The 20723-nt window shown below is 37.8% G+C and overlaps 1 protein-coding gene across 1 annotated transcript in view; it reads left to right on the forward strand.

Annotated features, from left to right (window-relative positions):
- Positions 1-20723, forward strand: part of GNG2 (G protein subunit gamma 2) — a 117307-nt gene that overhangs the window by 7611 nt on the left and 88973 nt on the right. Inside the window, exon 2 of the mRNA XM_032482034.1 lies at positions 8327-8367. The gene's annotated coding sequence lies outside the window, so the exon portion shown is untranslated. The remainder of the gene's footprint in view (positions 1-8326; positions 8368-20723) is intronic.

Genomic DNA, 20723 nt, shown 5'->3' on the forward strand with positions numbered 1-20723 from the left:
CCTTTATTTAATGAACTTTATTGAGTCACTCATTCTTTGTTGCAGAGTGGGCTCGATATTGTAGGGGCTCATAGACTGCTGAGGAAGCAGACAAATACTGACAAAATTACAATATAGTTAGTCTGTGTGCAAATCTTAACATCTGCAGTGTGCCATGGAACACTCGGATGAACAAAACAAGTCAGTCCTTTGTTTTCTTGGAAATGACATTCTAGAGTTTGGAGAGACTGACCCAGTAAACATAAACCTAGGGTTTTCAGATCTGGCTACACATTAGAAATCACTGAGATGTACTTTGAAAAAAATACCTATGGCACAGCCTCAACCCAGACTAATTAGATCAGAATCAGCCAAGATTGGACCCCACTGACAGAAAAAAATTACAGTACAAGAAAATATTGAGTTGTGATAAGGGCTGAGATGGGTTAAAATAGAAACAGGTTGAAGGACAGAGATTGTGTGCATGCTGGTTTGGGAGCAAGGATTTTACTTTTGTTGGGTCATCCCTGAAGGTCTGTCTGAGGAGATGACATTTGAATTGAGACCTATATTATGGTGGGGAGTTAGCCATGTGACGAACTGCAAGGAGAGAGTTCCTCAGCTCGAGGGAGAGGGTGCAGGTAGCTCTGTGAAATAAGGGTGAGGTGGCATTCCAGAGGAAATGTGGCCTTTCTCACACACCTGCACAAGAATCTATAAAATCTCTTTTCTCTACAGAAGGCAGATTTTCAGTTAAACTAACTAGACTACCAATGCAGAATCCTTTGCTGCTGTTGAGTCCTTGGTCTGGATTGGGTTTTAATTTCGATCAAAATGTGTAAATACACAGTCAATACTCTGTTTGATTATATTTTTCTACACTGCAGCCCATACTACAGGGATTGTTGTCTGAATTAAACACCAATCTTATTGTTTAAAATAACCTTAGGTACTTGGTATGATGTCTTAGATGAATAAAGTAGAGAAAGCCCTTAAATTCTGCCCTTAATTCTGTTTGGGGGAACCAGGGGAAACCTCACAGAAGAGTGATCCAAGCTACATTAGTATCAAGTTCATATTTGGATGAGTGAAGATCAGCAGGTCTCAAGGATCAAGTTGAGAACTAGGTATTTGTTGAGCGTTCTGTTCATGCTGCTGTGTGCTGGATACTTTATACACATCACTGTTTTTCAGTGTTTTTTTAAAAAATAATCCTATGAGATGAGAACTATTTTTCCATCAGGGTGCTTTTGGCTGCTGGTAAAAGAATATCGTACCGAAATGGCTTAAACAGTAGGAAATTTATTCAAGACCTCCTGAAAGGAGGGTAAGTCCAGAGTTACTCAGAACTGAACAGTATTCTTAGCAACCTGAATTCTTTCTCTGCCTATTCTGACATCCTGAGCAGGTTGGTTTAGCCTCTTAGGCCAGCTCCCCTTCCTGTAATTTCAGAATTAGAGGCTGATTTCAGTATCTAGAGGTACAGTGAAGTGGTTCATTTATTCTCATGTACCTCTCTTTAAGGTTACAGAAAAGCCACCCCCAGCAGAATTCACCTTCACAACTCAGATGCCTTACCTATTAGTGGCCAGGCAGACAATGCCGCTGGGATTGGCTAATTTAAGTTTCCTTGTGAGGTCATGGCACAGCCCTGCCTCTCTGAAGAACATGGTCACCAGACCCCAGAAGTAAAGGTCTGGCTTCTATTAGCAAGGAAGAAAGGGTTAATGGTTATCGAGTGGGCCATCAATAGAATCTGCCACTATTATTATTTCCGTCTTACATGTGGAGCTATCAGAAGACTCAGAAGCGTTAAAAAACTTACCAAGATCACACAACTTCTGTTGAACAGTATTTTCAGGCATTCCCTTTTGAGAAAAGCAAACACACACATAGATACACAAACAGAAAACTTGTTTTTGTTGCTGGTGATGACCTAGGTAGACTGAAGAAAGAATCCTGGAAGAAAATACAAAATGGCTGCAGCTAGTCTAAGCAAAGGATAACCTTTGTGACAAGTGATCTCAAAAGAAATTACATCAGGGCCATAAAGCAATAAGGATGGCATTTAATTTAGGCAACCAGCCCTGCATTTCTGCATTGTTAAAATAAATATAGAAATATGAATTAATTAATTAATTAAATTGAGTCTTCCTGACTGGTCATTTAAATCAATTTGATCTAAATAAAATCCACCCTGGACCAAGACATGAGCAAGAAAGGCCAAGGTTCTGTGTATGGTGTCTGTCAGACAGATGAAAGTCTGGTTTTCTCTAGAGAGGTATGCATTTTGTTGATTACAGCACCAGAAGAGAAGAAAAACTAATCTCTGAAATTTCTGATTATGAGTTGTTTTGAAAATAGGATTTCACTTTCCAACTCCAGAGGCAGATGCAGTTCCATTAATGGGGCATTTTCTTTGTGGTTCCTACTTTCCATTCTGGTATTTGATTTTGAAGGCTACGTTTGTGAGGCAGGAATAGTGAAAAGGGGAAATTGCTGTGGAGGTGCTGTCATTACAGTGTTTTGACTGCTTGCCTCTAGGTGTATTTTTGTGCATTCTCATCATAAGAGATGAAGTACTCATGGTAGGAATGCCTTTTCTGTAATAACTGATTGAGTGCTTCCTACTCTTATATTTACATTTTTGAACAGGAAAGTAAAAGTTAATTTCTACCCTTTGCCAACATAGCTCTTTTTAAGAAGGGTATTTATCTGATCTGTACAAAACCATATGAGAAAGATTGTGAAAAACTTAAACAGGAAAAAAAATTAACTGTCATTTTAGAGTCTTTCCTTGGAGAATTGAATTTGATCCTTTGCCATTTATTTTAAAACTTCATGAATGATGGTTGTGTTTTGAGAATGTTACTGTATGTAGGCATTTGGCAGGGGAGGTAATTAGGTTTATTTGTTTATTTCTAATTTTTATTTACTTACTTTTTAAAATGGAGGTAGTGGGGATTGAACCCAGGACCTTGTGCATGCTAAGCACGCACTCTGCCACTAAGCTATACTCTCCACTCTGTACATAGGCATTATAGTAATTTCACTAACAGTTTTTTTTCCCCAAAGGAAAGGTTTTCCCCAAAATACTTTGATATTGAACAGTCCCCAGATTTTCTTCTAATTAAACTAATAAAAAATTTAAGAAGGGTGAAAATCTCTAAGCTAAAAAATCATGTTTTTTATTGTAAGTCTTAAAATAATCCTTAAGTATTATAGTGTAGGAAAACAATATTCAAAGGCTTAATACACAGGAGAGCATAGTAGCTAAAGAACATCGATTTGGAATCAGAATGTCTTAGATAGGTTGCTTAAACTTTCTATGCCTCTGTTTTCTTATCTCTAAATTGGGAAATAATGACAATACCTACTTCACAAAATTGTCAGGAGATAATTACATAATGTATGTAAAATGTTTATCAGTTGTCAGTGTTTTGACTTCATTAAGTGACAGTCTCAGGTTTGCACTGTTTAGTAATACATGTGCTTAGTCATAAGTATGTCCTGTTTTCCTTCCCAACTCAGGATAGGCTTGCACTTCTGTGTCTTCTTTAGTTTGGTGTGACTATAAGTCTTGCATTGGCCAGTGAAATGTGAGTGGAAGTGATGTTTGTCACCTCCAGGAAGAAGCATATAAGCACCAGAATGTGAGCACATTCCTTGGCTATTGGCAGTGATGGAAGTGTGGAAACAGTGGCTGAGCTCTTAAGCCTGGGTCTTAGAGTAACGACAACACAGAGATGGTCTCTCCACTGACCTGCAGTGGACACGTAGTGAGAGTGAGGAATGAACTTTTCTGTCTTAAAAGATTTAGGAGGGGCGTGTTTTGTTAGCACAGTAAAACCTCACCTATCCTGATTAATACACTCTAGTTATCCCATCAAACTCTAGAGAGAAAATATTATTGGTAACAGCATATAACATGTGTAGCAGTTTGGAGATAGTAATTTTTAATGACTATATGTCATTGTGTGTGTATGTGTGCATGTGCTTATTATATGTTGTATTGTAAGTAAGCGAGAGAAGACAGTTTTAAGTTAAAGAGATTTATATTAAAATTTATAATTTAAATTTCTTTTAAAATAAGGTTTGTTTCAGTTTCATACAGAGGGAAATCAACATACCAAAACTACCAGTGTCTATTTTTTTGAAGAGAGTCAATCTGATGCTCAAGTCAGGATTGTGAATTCTCGGCCTGATGTGATCATTACGTCATGGTCACTCTCACTGAGCACTTACCCAGAATGGTGCCTTGAGACCCAAAGCATCTGAGATAAGATGATGTACTAGGCCATGCCCATGGCTTTTGTCTCCAGTAAGAAAATAGTCTTCCCTGAGCACTATTGCAATGTTCAGTTATAAACAATGGTGCTTAGTACATTGAAGATCTTAAATAATATGTATGGATAAACAGATGGGAGTAAGTCCACAATTCTGCCAAATATCTGGACTCTTTCACGTTTCCTTTTAAAAATAAATCCCTTCATTTTAGATCTTATTTCAAAAACATCTTGGTATTAATACTTAACATTTATTCTTTTATAACACTTTATATGTGATGGAACAAATATGCACAGACTTAGGCTATTTTATTTGATATTTTTACTGCTGATTTTATTTCACCTGATTATTTCATTTGGGTCTCTAAAACTACATTATGAAATACTTTTATTATTTAAATTAGGAACAGATTAATTATCTCCAGTGTACAAACTCAAATTAATTTCATTAGTAACCTGAGTTTTAAATTGATTAATCTTGGAGTGTTTAAGGAACCAAGTGGGGTTTTTTTTTTCAACCTTAAGGAGAAGAGCATATTTGATTTGATGACTCTCCATCCCACCAGTCTTGCTAATAGAAGTAAGAAACTTGCAAGAAAACTTTGGATGATTTTATAAACCAACCAGAAACCTGTGTGTCTGGGGCTTCTGGGGGAACAATCTGTGAGTCATTTTCGAAAAAACAAACACACTTTTAATCACAGTGCATGTTGTTACCATGGTAATCAGGCCTGTGGAGTTGGGTTGCTTATGTTCCTGTAAGAGAGAAACTGAGAATTCAGAGCGATGACTGTCAGCTTCAATTTGACTATTGTGTGAGAGAGTTTAGGGGTTTCTTGAGAACACACTGGCACAGTCATTCCGAGAGGGAAGAGAAGAAACTCTGGCATCCTCCCCTTGTTACTGAATATAAGTTAACCATGTTAATGTTGGGTGTTGTGAGTCACAGGGGAGAAGAGGACCATTTGGCATTCTCTTGGGAAAGAGGGGGGAAAATAGGTCCTTTATCTGATATATAATTACACATAAGTCTCCAAAGTCTCTACCTGGGAAGTGTCTTGTGTGCAGGTGCACAGGGCTTTAATGAGCCTCTGAAAGGTGCCAACTGGCACTGGCATAACATTATTACAGGTTTGAAGGGCCCTCAGTGCATTATTCCAGTAAGGTTTTTGTGAGGCTGTTGTTTCAGATCTGATCCCCAAGTAGACCAAGTCTCTTTTCTCTGTTTTATGGAGTAGACAGGACCCCTTTATCTTGGACAGTTATCTTATAATACAGGGCCATGGGTCACAGAGGAGACCAGGGAGGTTATGTGAGCTTTGCCAAATCTGTCACCACTCCAGGGGAAGGTAAATCAAAGCCTACACTTGGCTGATGGACAGTCAACAGAGTTATTAGGCCAATGGGATTACTAAGGAGTGATTCATTTTGATTCTATATGGAGAACAAGCAACACCCTTAAATTAAAGGCATGAGTTAGTGCATATACAAAACTGGTTTTTAAGACTTTAAAAATTTAAGAAGTCTAGGTATTCTCTTAAATGGATAATTGTAATACACTGACTAGAGTTTATTGGGGTTTTTTTTAAGAGTATTCCTATTGCAGATTTTATAGGAAAAGTTATACAACTTTTCCTTATTAAAAGTATTTTTCAAAAGGTGAGAAATAAAGTGCTGTGGGGTGAGATTAAATGGTCATGCAAACACAGGGAGTTTTGTGTGATCTGTATCCTGACGTATGGTGTAATACCTACCCAAAACTGTAGATTTCATTTTTCCTCTCATATGTGGGAAGAAGGCTCATGTTACCCAAACTTCATTCTAAGCTGTCTTAATTTTTTTTAAGATCAGTAAACGGTGCTTAACTTCAGTTTCTGATGATGAAAGTCATTCATGGTGATCATTGAAAATTTGCAAAATACTTAGTGTAGAGAAAAACTAAGACTGACCCCTTCCATTAATTAGGTTGTTGGTTGAACTGCATGTAACTGAGACCTGATTTCACAGGAGTGACAGAAGTTAGAAGTTATTTCTCTTTCATGTAACAGTACAGAGACGGGTGGTCCAGGGCTGATAAACTAGCTCTCCTCCACAAGATCATCTAGGGACCCAGGCTCCTTCTATCTTGTTGTTCCATCATTCCTAGCATGTTTCCCTTGCTTTATGGTCTAAGGCGGATTTTTGCCATGAGTAATTAGCAGCAGGGGAGGAAGTTGAAAAGGGGAGGGCATGACCCCGAAGTTGCCCCGATCACTTTTGCAGCCACCCCTTGAACTCTGTCACATGGCCACACACCTAGTGACAAGGGAGGCTGGGAAAAGCAGTTTTCCTTGACTTGTATGTGCCTAGCTTAGAATTCTATTACAAGCATGGAAGAAGAAGAAGAAAAGCAGACATTGGGGCATATCTAGCCACTTCTGTTACTTCCACTTTCTGTACAAAAGGAATAATACACTTTTTACATTTTGAGGTATCTTCTTCCAGTCTTTTTTCCTAGAAAAGTGTATACCAGGAAGATATTATGTATAGCATTTAGTAGAAAATATTATGTGATATATTTGAAGAATACGACATGAAATATTACAGAAAGTATACTGGAAGAATATCATAAATCTAAATATATAGATATTAGGAAATTAGCTGAGATCCTACTGTGTGTATAATTTTGTATTCTCTTTTCACATAACTTTATTCTGGGTGTATTTTTCCTCATCATTTAAATTTTTTTGTATTTATCATTTCAAAGTGCCATCGTGTGGACTTTTTCTGTTTTACTTAGTAGGTTGTGTTATTGATATTTAGACTGCTTCTAACACATTGGTAATAATTCCTTGTCTATATTCTGCATCTTGGGGGGTAAAGTCAAGAAGTGACATCACTAACACTATGGATGAGAACATTCCAGAAAGGCTGGGCCGATTTGTGCTCTCACAATAATGTATGAGAGTGCTGGGCTCAGAGCACCCTTCAAGGCTTATTTTGCAAGTCCCACTAATCATTGTTATCCCTAGGGTTTATTCTCTGAAAATAGGTTGTTTTTTGCCCTTGGCTTGTTTTTTTTTTTTTTTTTTTTTTCCCCTTTGCTGTCATTAATCATGAGATAATGGTTTTCTAATAACGTTGTCTCATTTAAAAACATATGGTCCCTTATAGTCATCTGGGAACATAATCAGTTTGGTTGAGATTTCAGCGCCCACGCCAGCCTTAAGCACTGGGCGATCTCCAGAGACACCAATGTTCTTTTGGTCTTAGGACCCAATATGAGTTTGATTTCTACCTTCAGTCTTAATATTCTAAATGCCAGGTACATCTTAGTTCTGAGATACAACAAATAGAAGTGGTAAAGCACTACCCGAGGCTTGGGCAATTCCCTTTGAGCTGGGTGCTAGGTATCTTTTCAGGAGAAAAGAAGCTTCTCTGCATTGGAACTTTCTCAGATATGAACCACACTCATGCTAGGCAAAAACAGGCCAACTCTACTCCACATCCTCAGAGGTCATTAGCTGCTAGGGGTGTAGGTGTGTCCAGCTTTGGATGCTAAAGATGTTTTTTAATCATTAACTTGTGCCATCTACCCTCTTAAAGGGCTAGATGCACACAAATGGAACTCCAGCTCTTTCCCTAACACCTGGAACAAGAGCACATCTGCTACTTTGGTCCTGCTGGGAGCTAAGTGAGTTAGGTCAGGAGGAAGGCTTGTTCGTATTCAACTCACCAGTTCACAGCCTCTGTTACCAAGAACTCTGCCCTCTGTAACACATTCCCAAGCCGACTTTGTGTTGTCATGTTTTCTTGTCGGCTAGGGGACACAGACACAAAGGAAGGGACTCCTGTTTTCACAAATCTTGTTTCTTCAAAGAAAAAGAGTTAACAAAAATGTCTGTTTCTTGACTCAGAAATGTGAACCTGCGAGCTCCTCTGCCCTTAGAGCTACTCAGCCATCACCACCAAACCCTGTTTTCAGAAACATTTATTTGCTTTTTCAGCTTTTGTGTATCATGCTATTTCTCCCTCCACCTTTTTTTTTTTTAAATACATTTTCTTCTCTGCTTTCTCAACAGCCAGATCTGCCAGTGAGCCTCCGGCTTTGGAAACTGAAGAGGTAAGAATTCTGAAATACTTTTTTCTAGGATGTTGAATCTAACCAGAACGTTAAGAGGAAAAAAATTTTAAGTAATCCTATAGATGAAAGCGTTGTGAATGTGAAATTGATCAAAAGGAAACATTCATAATCTTTAGCAATAATGATACAACTTTAAAATTTAAAGGTGAAAAAAAGGCTCTCCTTGAGGATAGTTAAAATCAGATTTATCACCCAGATTTCCCCCATGTTCTTCTGAAAACCTGAGTTTGGAGAGCCTTTGAGGTCATCGCCTTAACAGAATGTATCCTTATAGCACCAAACATTATTGATTGTTTGTGGTATAAGACAGATGTCAGAGCAGATTAGGGCAGAGAAGGATAAACCCTGTCGTTAACAGATTGATTGTAGACATTGAAAGGGCTATTCCAGCAGCAACAATAATAACCTTAAAATTCAATTTGATATTAGTTGGGCTTCTTGAAGAAGCTGAATTGGCTTTTGAAAATGGCTAAAGCTATGTGAATCTGGTTGTAGATTTGAAAGTTCACTGTATGGCTGAGACAGGTGATAATGTGTTTGCTCTACCCAACCATGGTACACAGTTTCCTCTAGTCAGTGATGTGGATTTCCACCCCTATTTTAAAATGTAACTTCATTTTGATATATTTCAAGCATATACCAAAATAGAGAGGATAATATAATGAACTTCCATATCCCTGTCACTCACTTTCAACAGTTATCAACTCATGACCAGTATTGTTTCACTTATAGCCCTACCTGCTTCTCTCCTTTCCGCACTGGATTATATGACAGTGGCTTGAATTTACCACTGAATTTTAAACTTTTTTGAATTATAGTACAGTCAGTTTACAATGTTGTGTCAATTTCTGTTGTACAACATAATGTTTCAGTCATCCATATAAATACATATATTTGTTAATTATTCATTTACCTAACTATTTAGTGGCTACAGCAAAATGCAAATAAAATATAAAACCTACTTTTAACCTAACTTAGTTTACTGAAGCTAGCCATTCATTCATTTACTCATTCAACAAGTATTTAGTATTTACTTGAGTCAGAACCTTCTTAGGAGAGAAAGTAAAGCAAGACTAGTGGAAAGGAGACTAGTAGATGCTTTGGGTTTGGAATTGATGGGCTGAATATGGGAGAACTGATGGAATTTCTTATTAAAGATGAGAAGTGAAGGAGTGGAGGACATCTAGAAAAACCCCCAGCCATCTCTTTTGGGAGAGCTACAGATACAGGAAGAGAGGAACAGATACAAATCTATGGAGTGGCCACAAAGGTGGATATGTCCAGTAGGCTGCTCATGGTTGGGTAGAGAGCAGTGGTTCTTCATCCTGAATGCATCAGAATCTCCAGGGAAGTGTTTAAAAACATTGATATGTAGACCCTACCCAGGTCAGTTGAACCAGAATCTCTGGGGGATGGGTCTGAATATCTACAGTTTTTAAGAGCTCCCTAGGTGATTATAATGTGTAGTCAGGGTTGAGACTCTCTGGTCTAGTTATTATTAGAAGGAAGGCATATGTGCATATGTGTGTGTGCTTTTAAGACCATGTATAGCTTTTGCTACCCCTTAATGAGGTTCTTTTGGAGTTAAGGACTTACTATCTTTCAGGTAAGGGCTGAAACATCCCTATGTTCTACCAAATATTATTAATAATGAAGACTGTTTTATAAGTATTTCAAGTTCCCTGTCTGATGTTGGTGTTGATATCTTTCATACTGATGAATGTCCTTAAATGTTTCAAATCAATCCAAGCAGAGTTTCTCAATGGGGGTTGCTGGTGTGTTGAATGGGGCAGTTCTTCCTTGTATTCTTTGGTATCCCTGTCCTTGGCTCACAGAAGGCCAGTGGTATCTTCCAGCCATTGTGACATCCAGGGCGCCCAAAGGACACATTGAGAACTACTGTGTCTTTACACACCTTTAAAGAGGTTATTTGTTGTTTTCACACTTACCTACAAGCATTTTTGCTTCTTGCAAAATTACTGGTTTCAGTTATGCAAAGTAGTTCCTTACGTAAGTGGTCTCTGTGCTAACAAACTAAAGAAAGAAACTAAACAAAATAGACATGTAAAAGGAAATATTGTTTTGCACTCTTGGAGGGATTTTGAGTATATTTGCTCTAGCACCAAATCTATTTTTTGTCTGTACAGAGAAGCAAATTAAACACTAGGTAAAAAATGGTCAAGTACTGGGATTTAAAGCAAAATACTGCTAAGGCATTATGCAAATTGAACGGCAGTGATGAAGGGTGTATTTGTTTCTTGTTTGCTGCTGTAACAAATTATCACAAACTTTGTGATTTAAAAAGATACAAATAGGTTATCTTACAGTCCTACAGGTTAGGTTCTGTAGGGATCTCACTGGCCTAAAGGCAAAGTATTGACAGAGCTGTGTTCCTTTCTGGAGGGTCTAAGGGAGAATTCTAGAGTCCCCCTTCCTCCATTGCCAGAGCCAATAGCATTGCATCTCTGTGTTTCTTTCTTCCATAGTCATACCTCTTAACTCTAAGCTCAACCAGGAAAGGTTCTTTGACTTTAAGGACTCATGTAATAAGATTTGGCACACCTAGATAATCCAAGATACCCTCCACATACCAAAGTGCTTAATTTAATCACACATTCAAAGTCCCTTTTTCTGTGTAAGGTTATATATTCACAGGTTCCAGGGATGAGGACATGAACCTATTTGGGGGTTTTTATGCTGCCTACTACAAAGTAAAATAGATGAATTGTTCAGAATGGTAGATATGCCTTGGGTAGCAGAGATAGGATTATCCCATATTTCATTGTATAGTGTTGAGAAGGGTCAGGGTTCCCAAGTTGATGAAGCAAGTTCTTGTCTTGACTCTGCAAATCCTGTTTTGTAGATACAGGCACTGAAGGCTTTTCCTTGTCTTGGAGTATTTGGCATTGGATCAAGGGGACAGGTTGAAGTCCAAGGGCTCCTTTCTTGGCCAGACTTTCTGGTACTATGGGTGTGGCCTCTGGAGAGTGTGCTGCTTTTGGCATTTCTCCAACTCTGGAGAGTTTGCCTACAATGTGCAGGTTCCCAGGTCTTCGAATAGCACCAAAGAAATGTGAGATTTTTATTTTATGCCATTATGGCTGCCTGTCACATTATGCTTTATTTATTACGCTCTAAAATGTGGAAATTGGGGGGAAAATAGCATAATATTTTAGAACTTTACTGTAGTGGCATTTATTATAGCTAATTTCTAAGTATGGTTTAATTTCTGGCATCCATTAGATAGGTCATCCCCACAAAGTAAGCAACCACTGCTTGCTTGCCTAGAGAGTGAAATGGATCACTGGGTTATTTTTTTTTAAAAACCATCTCTGGAGTAGAATATAGCCATTTTTGATGGAGATTTTGAGTTTTGCAGCTATTTTTGCATCAAGTCCCCCTTCTGTCCACTTTTTAGACACTTCAGTAATGCAGATCTGAGTGCCAAACTTCAGGCTAGCAGTAGAGTCACAAACCGTCCTGATTTGTCCAAAACTAAGGAGTTTTCTGGCATCTAGGAACTTCAGTACTAAAACTGCTGGAGTTCCGGGCAATTTGGGACCGTTGGTCTCCTAGATGTCTAAAAGCAGCTCCAGTGGAAAGGGACTGTTATACTGATGAATTATGAAGATAGAGATTAAATAACGACAATAACCCCCAGGGTTTGGGTTGAAGATAAGGGTGAACCTAACCCTTGGAAAATCTGTATCCACATATACATGTTTATCTAAAATCAACTTAGAAGAACCAGCGACATTTATGGAGTGTTGGATTTCACAGCCCGCCCTTTCAGTTCTCCAGCGTTATCCACACACTCCTACGTGATGCCTGTGATGACCGCAGCTTTGGTGGCTTTCTTATTGAGGTGACCATAGGATATGATTGAATCTTTTTCAGCATGTGAGCATGTATGGAAATTATAAAACCCAAGTTTGCCCAAGCCCCATGGAGCTCTCTTAGCTTGAATCCTGCCTTTTGTATAACAAAAGAGAACTATTCCCCCCTAAGAGATAGCATGGAATATTCAGAAATAGATAAAAAGTATTAGGAAGACTATCTTGAATGCCCTAGGGGAGGGGATTAGGGTGGAGTCTTATCCAGCTCTAAGAACTTGGTACTTCCTGACTCCCAGTGGTAGAGGGTGAGCTTCTTACCCTGATGTAAGTTAAGTAGCCCCTTCTTCCCCGTTTCCCTAATACCCTCCTTGTCCTCACCTGTAACACAGCCAGCCTGAAAATATGAAATACTGAAAGCCCTCATTTCGTACATTTCTGTGACCTTTATTTGGAGATTTTTATTCTCTAAGCCACTGGGACAAAGAGGACTGTAAGTATTCTTGAAAGAGGAATACATTAGCTTCCCCAGAATAGGCTTTGACTTTTAGGAGCTGGTGGTCTTTTTTTTTTTTTTTTTTTTATAATGTATTTACTTGTTTCCTATCTTCCAAACTGTTCTAGTTGGCAGGTACAAGGAATTCTCTTTCAATTCTTTTTTTTCTTTGCAAAAAAAAGATTGAACACTGTCAGTCATGGAGATAGGATCTGGGTTTCTGATAAGTATAGGTCTCGGATAGAATTGTGAGTTTTTCTGATATTCTTCTCAATCGCTTTCTGGCGTTCCTTCCTTCTCGGACTCTCATTCCTGGATTCATCTTGTTAAGACTAGTCTCCTTTCAGGTTTGAACCTCTGCTGGATTTTTTGGGAAACAAATAAGTTCCAGAAGAAATAAAAGCAGATGGAATCCTTATGCTGTCTTTTAAACTCAGATTCTTTCATTTCTTTCCAAAGAGAAATTACAAAGTAAATGTAAATAGGAGATCCAGATGATCCCAACTACTCTGGGTGCAGGGTTTCTTTGGGGGTAACAGGAATGTCTTGGAACTCAATAGACATGATGACTGCACAGCATCATGAATGTACTAAATGCTGTTGGATTGTACACTTTAAAATGCTTCATGGTTAATGATACGTTTTGTGAATTTTACCTCAAAAAAAAATTGATTGAACTTCAAGAGAAAGAAAAAAATGAAAAGACTGTTTCTCCCTATCCTCAAATTCTGGAAGACGTCTCATCCATTTTAATGCACTCATGTTAAATTTCTAGACCGAAATTGTTGTTCTATATTGTCCCATTCCTGAGAAAAAAAAAATTAGGACTTAAAGTGTCTGCCAGGCAGAACTAATGAGGAAATTCTCAAGGAGATGAAAGAGGAACGTCTCTGAGTGTTAAGACACTAGTTGTTCATTATTAAGATGCATAGTTTTTGTTATTAGATTAGAGACTGGCCTATAATTTGCAAAGTTGATCTCAATTAAAAAAATTTTTTTTTAAGTTTAATGATTTTAAAACACTGGACTTTTTTCCACCTCTCATGGGATAGAAGTTGTAGCAACTACGTTGGAAACTTTTTTAATATCCTGTACTAGCAGATCGCAATGGGTATGATAAAATGGAGAGAGTTCAGATGTCATAACTTTAGTGAAATGTGACCGTGGTAACAAATTTCATATATAGAAAGATCTTTTATTACACTGTCTCCTTAGATAGCCCCAAGGACTGCCATCTGATCAAAGTCCGATGGACACTTATTTTCAGGGATGTCTGTGTAGGAGTTCACACACAGTACTTGGTTTAATGGTGAAACTTTGAGGTTTTTAATTCCTTCTAGATTTAGAGACATCTTTTTTGACCTTTTGCAGGGATGTAACTAGGCAACCAGTATAGCACTTAGCCAGTGCCCAGCATTCAAACCTCGTAGCTGTTGCGGCGTTTTTTAAAAATGCTATTTAAATCTGTCGTTTAGCTTTGGCATATGCTGCCGTGTAACCTTTAATTTCTTAGAAAATGTCGTGCGAACCCCCAGCTGTAACATAAAATGGTTCCTAGAAGCCTAGCATCCTCTGATGTTAATGAATGTGCTTATGAGAACAGCAGCAACAGAGCTGAGCGTCATCCAGATGTACTGTGCTTTATAACTGGAGGCTAAGAAGGGGGTTTCAGTTTTGGTGTTTGAAAGTGGAAGAGTTTAAAACCGTATCCTCAGCAGTTGGTGATGTGCATTCCTCACAGTATGACTAATGGAAAACATACATTCACAGAGATGAAAGCTGGCTTTTATTCTAGTGAAGTTGATTTTACTCTGCCAGATAGGTGGTAATTAGAAATACCTAGTTTGATCAATGAGCAAGAATGTATTGAAAGCTTTTTATGTGTCAGACACTATACTAGGTATATACTATTTTTCTTTTCTGCGATAACCAAGCTTTTAATTTTTTTAATTATGAAAGGAATATATGTGTAAGATTTTTTGGAAAATTCAAGTGGTAGACACAGGAATAAATGAAAAAGAGAGTTTCTTTCCAAACACCAACTTCTAGCCTACTCCCTGGGGATAACCACTGTTAATAGTTTCTTGTGGGTCTTCCGGAAATTTTCCATCTCCTGATTAATCTGTATTGAAAAGGTGAGTGTGGTAAGTCCCATTAAACCATCTGTTCTTAAACTTCTCTTCTGGACTGAATCTTTTCATTTTGTGACACCATTTGATGCTTCTTTTTGAACTATACTTTTTAAAATGGAAAGAGTAAAAATGTCAGAACCAAAGTGATTCTAACTGAGAGTGGTAGGGAGGATTACAGCTGAAGAATGTTAATGTGTAATTCTAGCCTCTGTAAGATTTACATACAGAATTTTAGTAATAAACCTTAAGGCAGTTCTTGATAATTTTCAAAGTCATCTGGAGTACGTTATCTCCCTTTTATCCTTCTGATGACCCTGTGATGCAGAAATTGTTTACTTTATTTTACAAAGGAGGAAACTGTGTTCCCAGAGGTTAAGTAACTGGCCCAGGAACACAGCTGACAAGGGACAGGCTCAGGATGAGAATCTGAGTCTTTTCAAGTTTTAGTCTTGAACCAGACCACACTGGTGACTGTGTAGAAAAGAGGGGCACGGTAACACCTTTGTGGTCCCGGTAGTGACAGGCTGGAAGTTCAGGGGAGAGGGTTGGGCTTGCTGTCTGTTTCAGTTATGAAGTCGTTCTAATTCTGCTCCTTGGGCAAGTGGTTTAATGCAGTACGTACACCCTCCTCACGGTTTCCTCACTGGCTATGTCTATTCCTTGTCTATGTTTTGTTTGTTTTGGTAGTACTGGCCAGAGGAAAGCCATAGTATTTCATCCTCATGCTATAGGAGTTGGTTTGAAGAGTGGACATGCAACCCAGCAAAGGCCAATAGATTCTTTCTCTGGAATTTTCCAACTCAAGTTGAGGGAGGAGAGGTCCCATCCTTTCTAGTCTTAGCTTAGTAAGAATCATGTAAGACCATATTTCAGTCTGCTGAGAGATTAAAGTCTCATGCACAGAGGGGAAGCAAAAGAGAGAGAGAAGGAAAGAGAGAGCCCATTAACAACTGGCGTCCATCAATCCAGTTGATGTGAGCCAATATACTTCCCTTGTTTACCTAACCTTGTTCAAGTTGCTACTAAAAGAATTCTGTCTGATACCTTTGGGCTTTCGTTTCCACAGATGTAAAATGGGGGTTATAATATTTGCCCAGAACTGCAGTACAGATCAGTTGAGATCAGGAAAGCAGTTTGTAAATTGTAAAATGCTGTACAAATGCAAGATGGTATTATTCATTGATACGCTGCATTGAGCCAGGAAGAGCTGAAAGAATGAAATTACCACTCATTGGGAAAATAAGAAGTGAGAGCTTTGTAAGAGCCATCTGGTGTTATGCAGAAGTAAAGGAAAGCTGCCAGTGTCCCCGGATTTTCTTTTGGTATCCCCTTTCAAATACTCTAAGTTCTAATAGATACCCACAACAAACACAGGGATAGATCTTACCTCGCTGGCTCGGGTTAATTCAAGGAATTCCTTTTTTTCTATCGCCTGTCCTAATCTATAGCAAACAGACACACACAGTAACACAAACTAAGCCAACATTAACAAAGCATCATATTAATAGTTCAACATTTTAGGTTTTTCCTTTAAAAGAGCTTTACAGATTTGTGCTAAATGACATTTTGGCTTCATCAAAGAAAATCAACCTTAAAGTAGCTCTTCTAGTTCTCATGTGTCCTTTGGGAATGATACAGCTGAGGTGATTCTGGGGGTGGGAGGCTAGTTGTTTTGGGCTTAGATGTGATCAAGATCCGTCTTTTATCTTAGTGGACTTACATCTTTGATATAAACTCTAACTCATCAAAATCTGCTTGAGATTCTGTCTTGTGCATGACACAGGGAGCACCGCTTCACTTCTGCAGCATTTTTCACTATAAATGACAAGGCCTCTCAATGAAAGAAAACAGATGGCACCTCTGAAATCTGTTCTTTTTCTTAGAGTTGCCATTTAGGCAGTTTTTTTTTTTTTTTAAATTGAAGTATAGTTGATTTACAGTGCTGTGCTGGTTTCTGGTGCAGAGCATACTGTTTCAGTTATACACACACACATATAGGTTCTTTTTCATTGTAGGCTATTACAAACTATTGAGTAAAGCTCCCTGTGCTGTACAGTAGGAACTTGTTGTTTATATTTAGGCAGTTTTTATCGTAGCAAACATCCCTTTCTTTATATTTAATCATTAGAACCAAAAAAAAAAAAAAAGTAGTTTACAGCCTCAGTCTAAGTAGAATAGCATATGCAAAAAGGCCAAAGTCTCCATGGAAATATGATTTGTAAGCATAAAGAAGCATGATGTAGCAAGCTGAATGTTTCACATCTCTCAGTTTTAAAAATCTGAGAAATATATCCGCTGCCTTCTTGCAAATCTTGCAAATCTTGCAAATCTATGTGAATATAGATTGCACATTTGAAATGTCTTTGCCTTACAAAATCGCCAATGCAGGAAGGTATTGAATCGGTGCTGTTTGACCACACCCCTCCATACCTCACCTTACCACTCTTTTATCTTTGTCTGGGCTTAATATCAACCCTGTGAATGTCAGTGTTTTCAAAAAAAATTGAGGACATGGGGTAAGTTCATTTTCTGAACAAGCATACTATTAGCCCTCAGAAAATGTCAGCTGTGCTGGAAACAATTGTCATCCTCCAGTCAATTAATTTTAAGAGAGTTTAATAAAGAGGATATTTACAAGGATGTGGGCAGAGTATAGGGAAACCCAGGGGAGAGTGTGCTTCTTCAGGGCTCCTTTACCACCCATCGACCTGAAGGGATGAGGACTGAGAGGAGAGGGCCCTCCTGAGTGGAGCTGTGGCTCCAGGAAAGTGGTGTAGCCAGATTATAATGACCCTGCAGGCAGGGATACCGGGAAACATATCCTGAAATGATTATCCTGTCTCCTGTCTTTTTGTGCTCCCCATTGACCCATCCCAACTGGAAGAAAGAACAAGGCAGCCTGCTGCTGAGTCCAAATTTTAGTCTCCGAGGGTGGAGGATGGGTTTGGAGGAGCAAATGGAGAATATCCAACACTGTTAACCTTCATGAAAGTCTTGCATGAAAAAAATAACACCTCTCTCCCCCAAATGTAGCTCTCACCAAAAAAATTATTTTAACCAACTTTCACTTTTTCATTAATATTATTTAATCAAGTTTATAGCCCATGTTCAAATGGGCCCAGATTCAATTGATAGTATTTGGACAGAGTTTGTGTGGTGAAGGATCTGGAGGAGGTACTGAGGTGAGAAAACCCACCTTGTGCCTGACCTGTTCAGAGAAGGCACGGCAACCTCAACTTAAAGTTCAAGTTTAGGGAAAGAGGTGTTAAAAAAAGTAGGTAGACACCTCAGAGCAACTCTGACTAGTCCAACTTCCTGGGACTCCCATAATCAAAGGAGTGACTGTTGTCCCTAAAAAGTATAAGATCCACTCCCAGTGGGTTGAGTAGCCAGTTGTTGGTTTTGTCCAACTTGCTTTTAATCTCAGATGAATTATTTTCACTCCTTTGACCTAGGGGCCAGGCTTACTTGCCTCAATCTAATCCAGATTAACCACTCTGATCCACTGAGAATGAATAAATCAACTGAATCAGATAAATCCCCATAATTAGAGAGGCATTTGTGACAGCATAGCATGATAGGCTAAAGAAAACAAAATTGGAATACCACCCTAAAACATAAGCCTCTTCTGTGGACTAGAAAATTCCCTAAATTGGGAAATGGGACCCAAGGATTTCAGAAAAAAAAGTTTGGTCTATATATAACAGGAACTGTGAGAGGCAATGTGTTGTAGTGAAAAAAGCACGGACCTTGGGGTTAAGAATAAGAGATTTGGTGGGGGTGGGGGGCGGGTTGTAGCTCAGTGGTAGCTTAGCATGCACGAGGCCCTTGGTTCAATCCCCAATATCTCCATTAAAAAAAAGAAGAAGAAGACGAGATCTCAGCCTAATACCAGCAGTGACCACCTTAGGAAATTACTGTACTTTCTGAATTCAAATTTCCTTGTGTGTAAAATGAGAATAATTTAACTTGTTATAAAACTAATTGAGACCATATATGCAGTGTTTTCCACACCTTCAAACACTTTTTGGGGAGGTATACTCACTTTTTTAAAAGCACTGTTTCTAAACAGCTTTATTGAGGTATAATTGACATTCAGTAAATGATACACATTTAAAGTTGATGATTATTGGCTGCATACATCCATGAAATAATCACTACAATCAAAATAATATATCCATCCAAAAGTTTCCTGGTGCTCAATAGTGATCTCTCCTTCCCCTTCCCCATCCTCAGGTGCCCCCGGTCTGCTTTCTGTCACTCTAGAAGCATCTGTATTTTCTAGAGTTTTATGTAATGCAGTTACATATCATGTGTTCATTTTTGTCTGGCTTCTTATGCTCTGCATAAGTACATGGTGACACGTCCATGTTTTATGTATCAATAATTTATTCCTTTTATTACCGAGTAGTATTCTAGTATATTGGTATACCACAATTTGTTTATCGGCTCGCCTATTGGAGGATATTACTCATTATGTTTTAATTCTGTTTCCCTTCTTCTTTCTTTATTAATGGTATAAGAAAAAAATTTCTTCTACCCCATGTTACCACAGCTAACATTTCTATTAACATTCTCTAGGAGTAACGTGGTCTACAGGAATTGGGTATAAATGTGGGTTTCACAGTAGCTGTCTTTATTAATCCCTGGTTGGGTTGAGTTCTGAGCTGAAGGCCAGTTTCTTCTTCTTCCAAGGCTTTCTTTTGTTCATTATCATAAATAAGCAACCCAAATGTCCATCAGCTGGCTAATGGATAAAATTATGGTATATCTATACACTGGAATATTATTTGCCATAAAAAGGAAGTACTGATTCATATCATGACATGGATGAACCTTGAAAACATTTTGCTAAGTGAAAGAAACCAGACACAACAGGCTATGTGATATATGGTTCCATTTATTGCAATGCCCCAAATAGGCAAATCTATAGAGACAGTAGATTCATGATTGCAGGAGCTGGGGGGTGGGGATGAGGTTGGAGGAGGGGAGTGACTGCTAATGGGTACTGGTTTTCTTTTTGGGGCGATGACAATGTTCTGGAATTTGGAGTGGTGATAGATGCACAAGTTTGGATTTTCTAAAAACTCACTGGATTGTGCATACTTTAAAAAGGTAAATTTTTTTTTGTTGAAGTACAGTCAGTTACAGTGTGTCAATTTCTGGTGTACAGCACAATGTCCCAGTCATGCATATATATATTCATATATTCATTTTCATATTCTTTTTCATTAAAGGTTATTACAAGATATTGAATATAGTTCCCTGTGCTATACATAAGAATTTTTTAAATCTATTTTTCATATATAGTGGCTAACATTTGCAAATCTCAGATTCTAGTTTTACTGAACTATAATGCACATACCATAAAATTTTACCCTTTTATTTAGGCAGTGGTATATTTATATTTATGTATATATTTATATGTATATAAATTAAAATATATATTAATATATAAAATTTAAAATATACAAATAAAATATATTTATATATAAAAATATATATTTATATATAATTATATATTTATAAATAAACATATTTATATATTTATACATAAAATATTAAAATATAGAAATAAAATATAATAAAATATATTTATATATGTAAATATAAATATGCCATTGTATAAATAAAAGGGTAAAATTTTATGGTATGCATTATAGTTCAATAAAGCTTTTATTCAAAAAAGAAAGCAATCTGTGAAACTTTGCTCAGGGAAAAACATTCAAGAACAGCAATTAATTTAATTTCCCATTTTTTGTTTGCTAAAGGGAGAACTCAAAGCTGTTTACCTCATCCATGATCCCATGTGGCACCTGCATTTCCAGATCATGAGCAGAGTGTAGGAAGTAAAAATGTCAAATCTGTAAATGA

This window comes from Camelus ferus, chromosome 6 (genome assembly GCF_009834535.1).
Source record: "Camelus ferus isolate YT-003-E chromosome 6, BCGSAC_Cfer_1.0, whole genome shotgun sequence".
Taxonomy (NCBI): Eukaryota; Metazoa; Chordata; class Mammalia; order Artiodactyla; family Camelidae; genus Camelus; species Camelus ferus.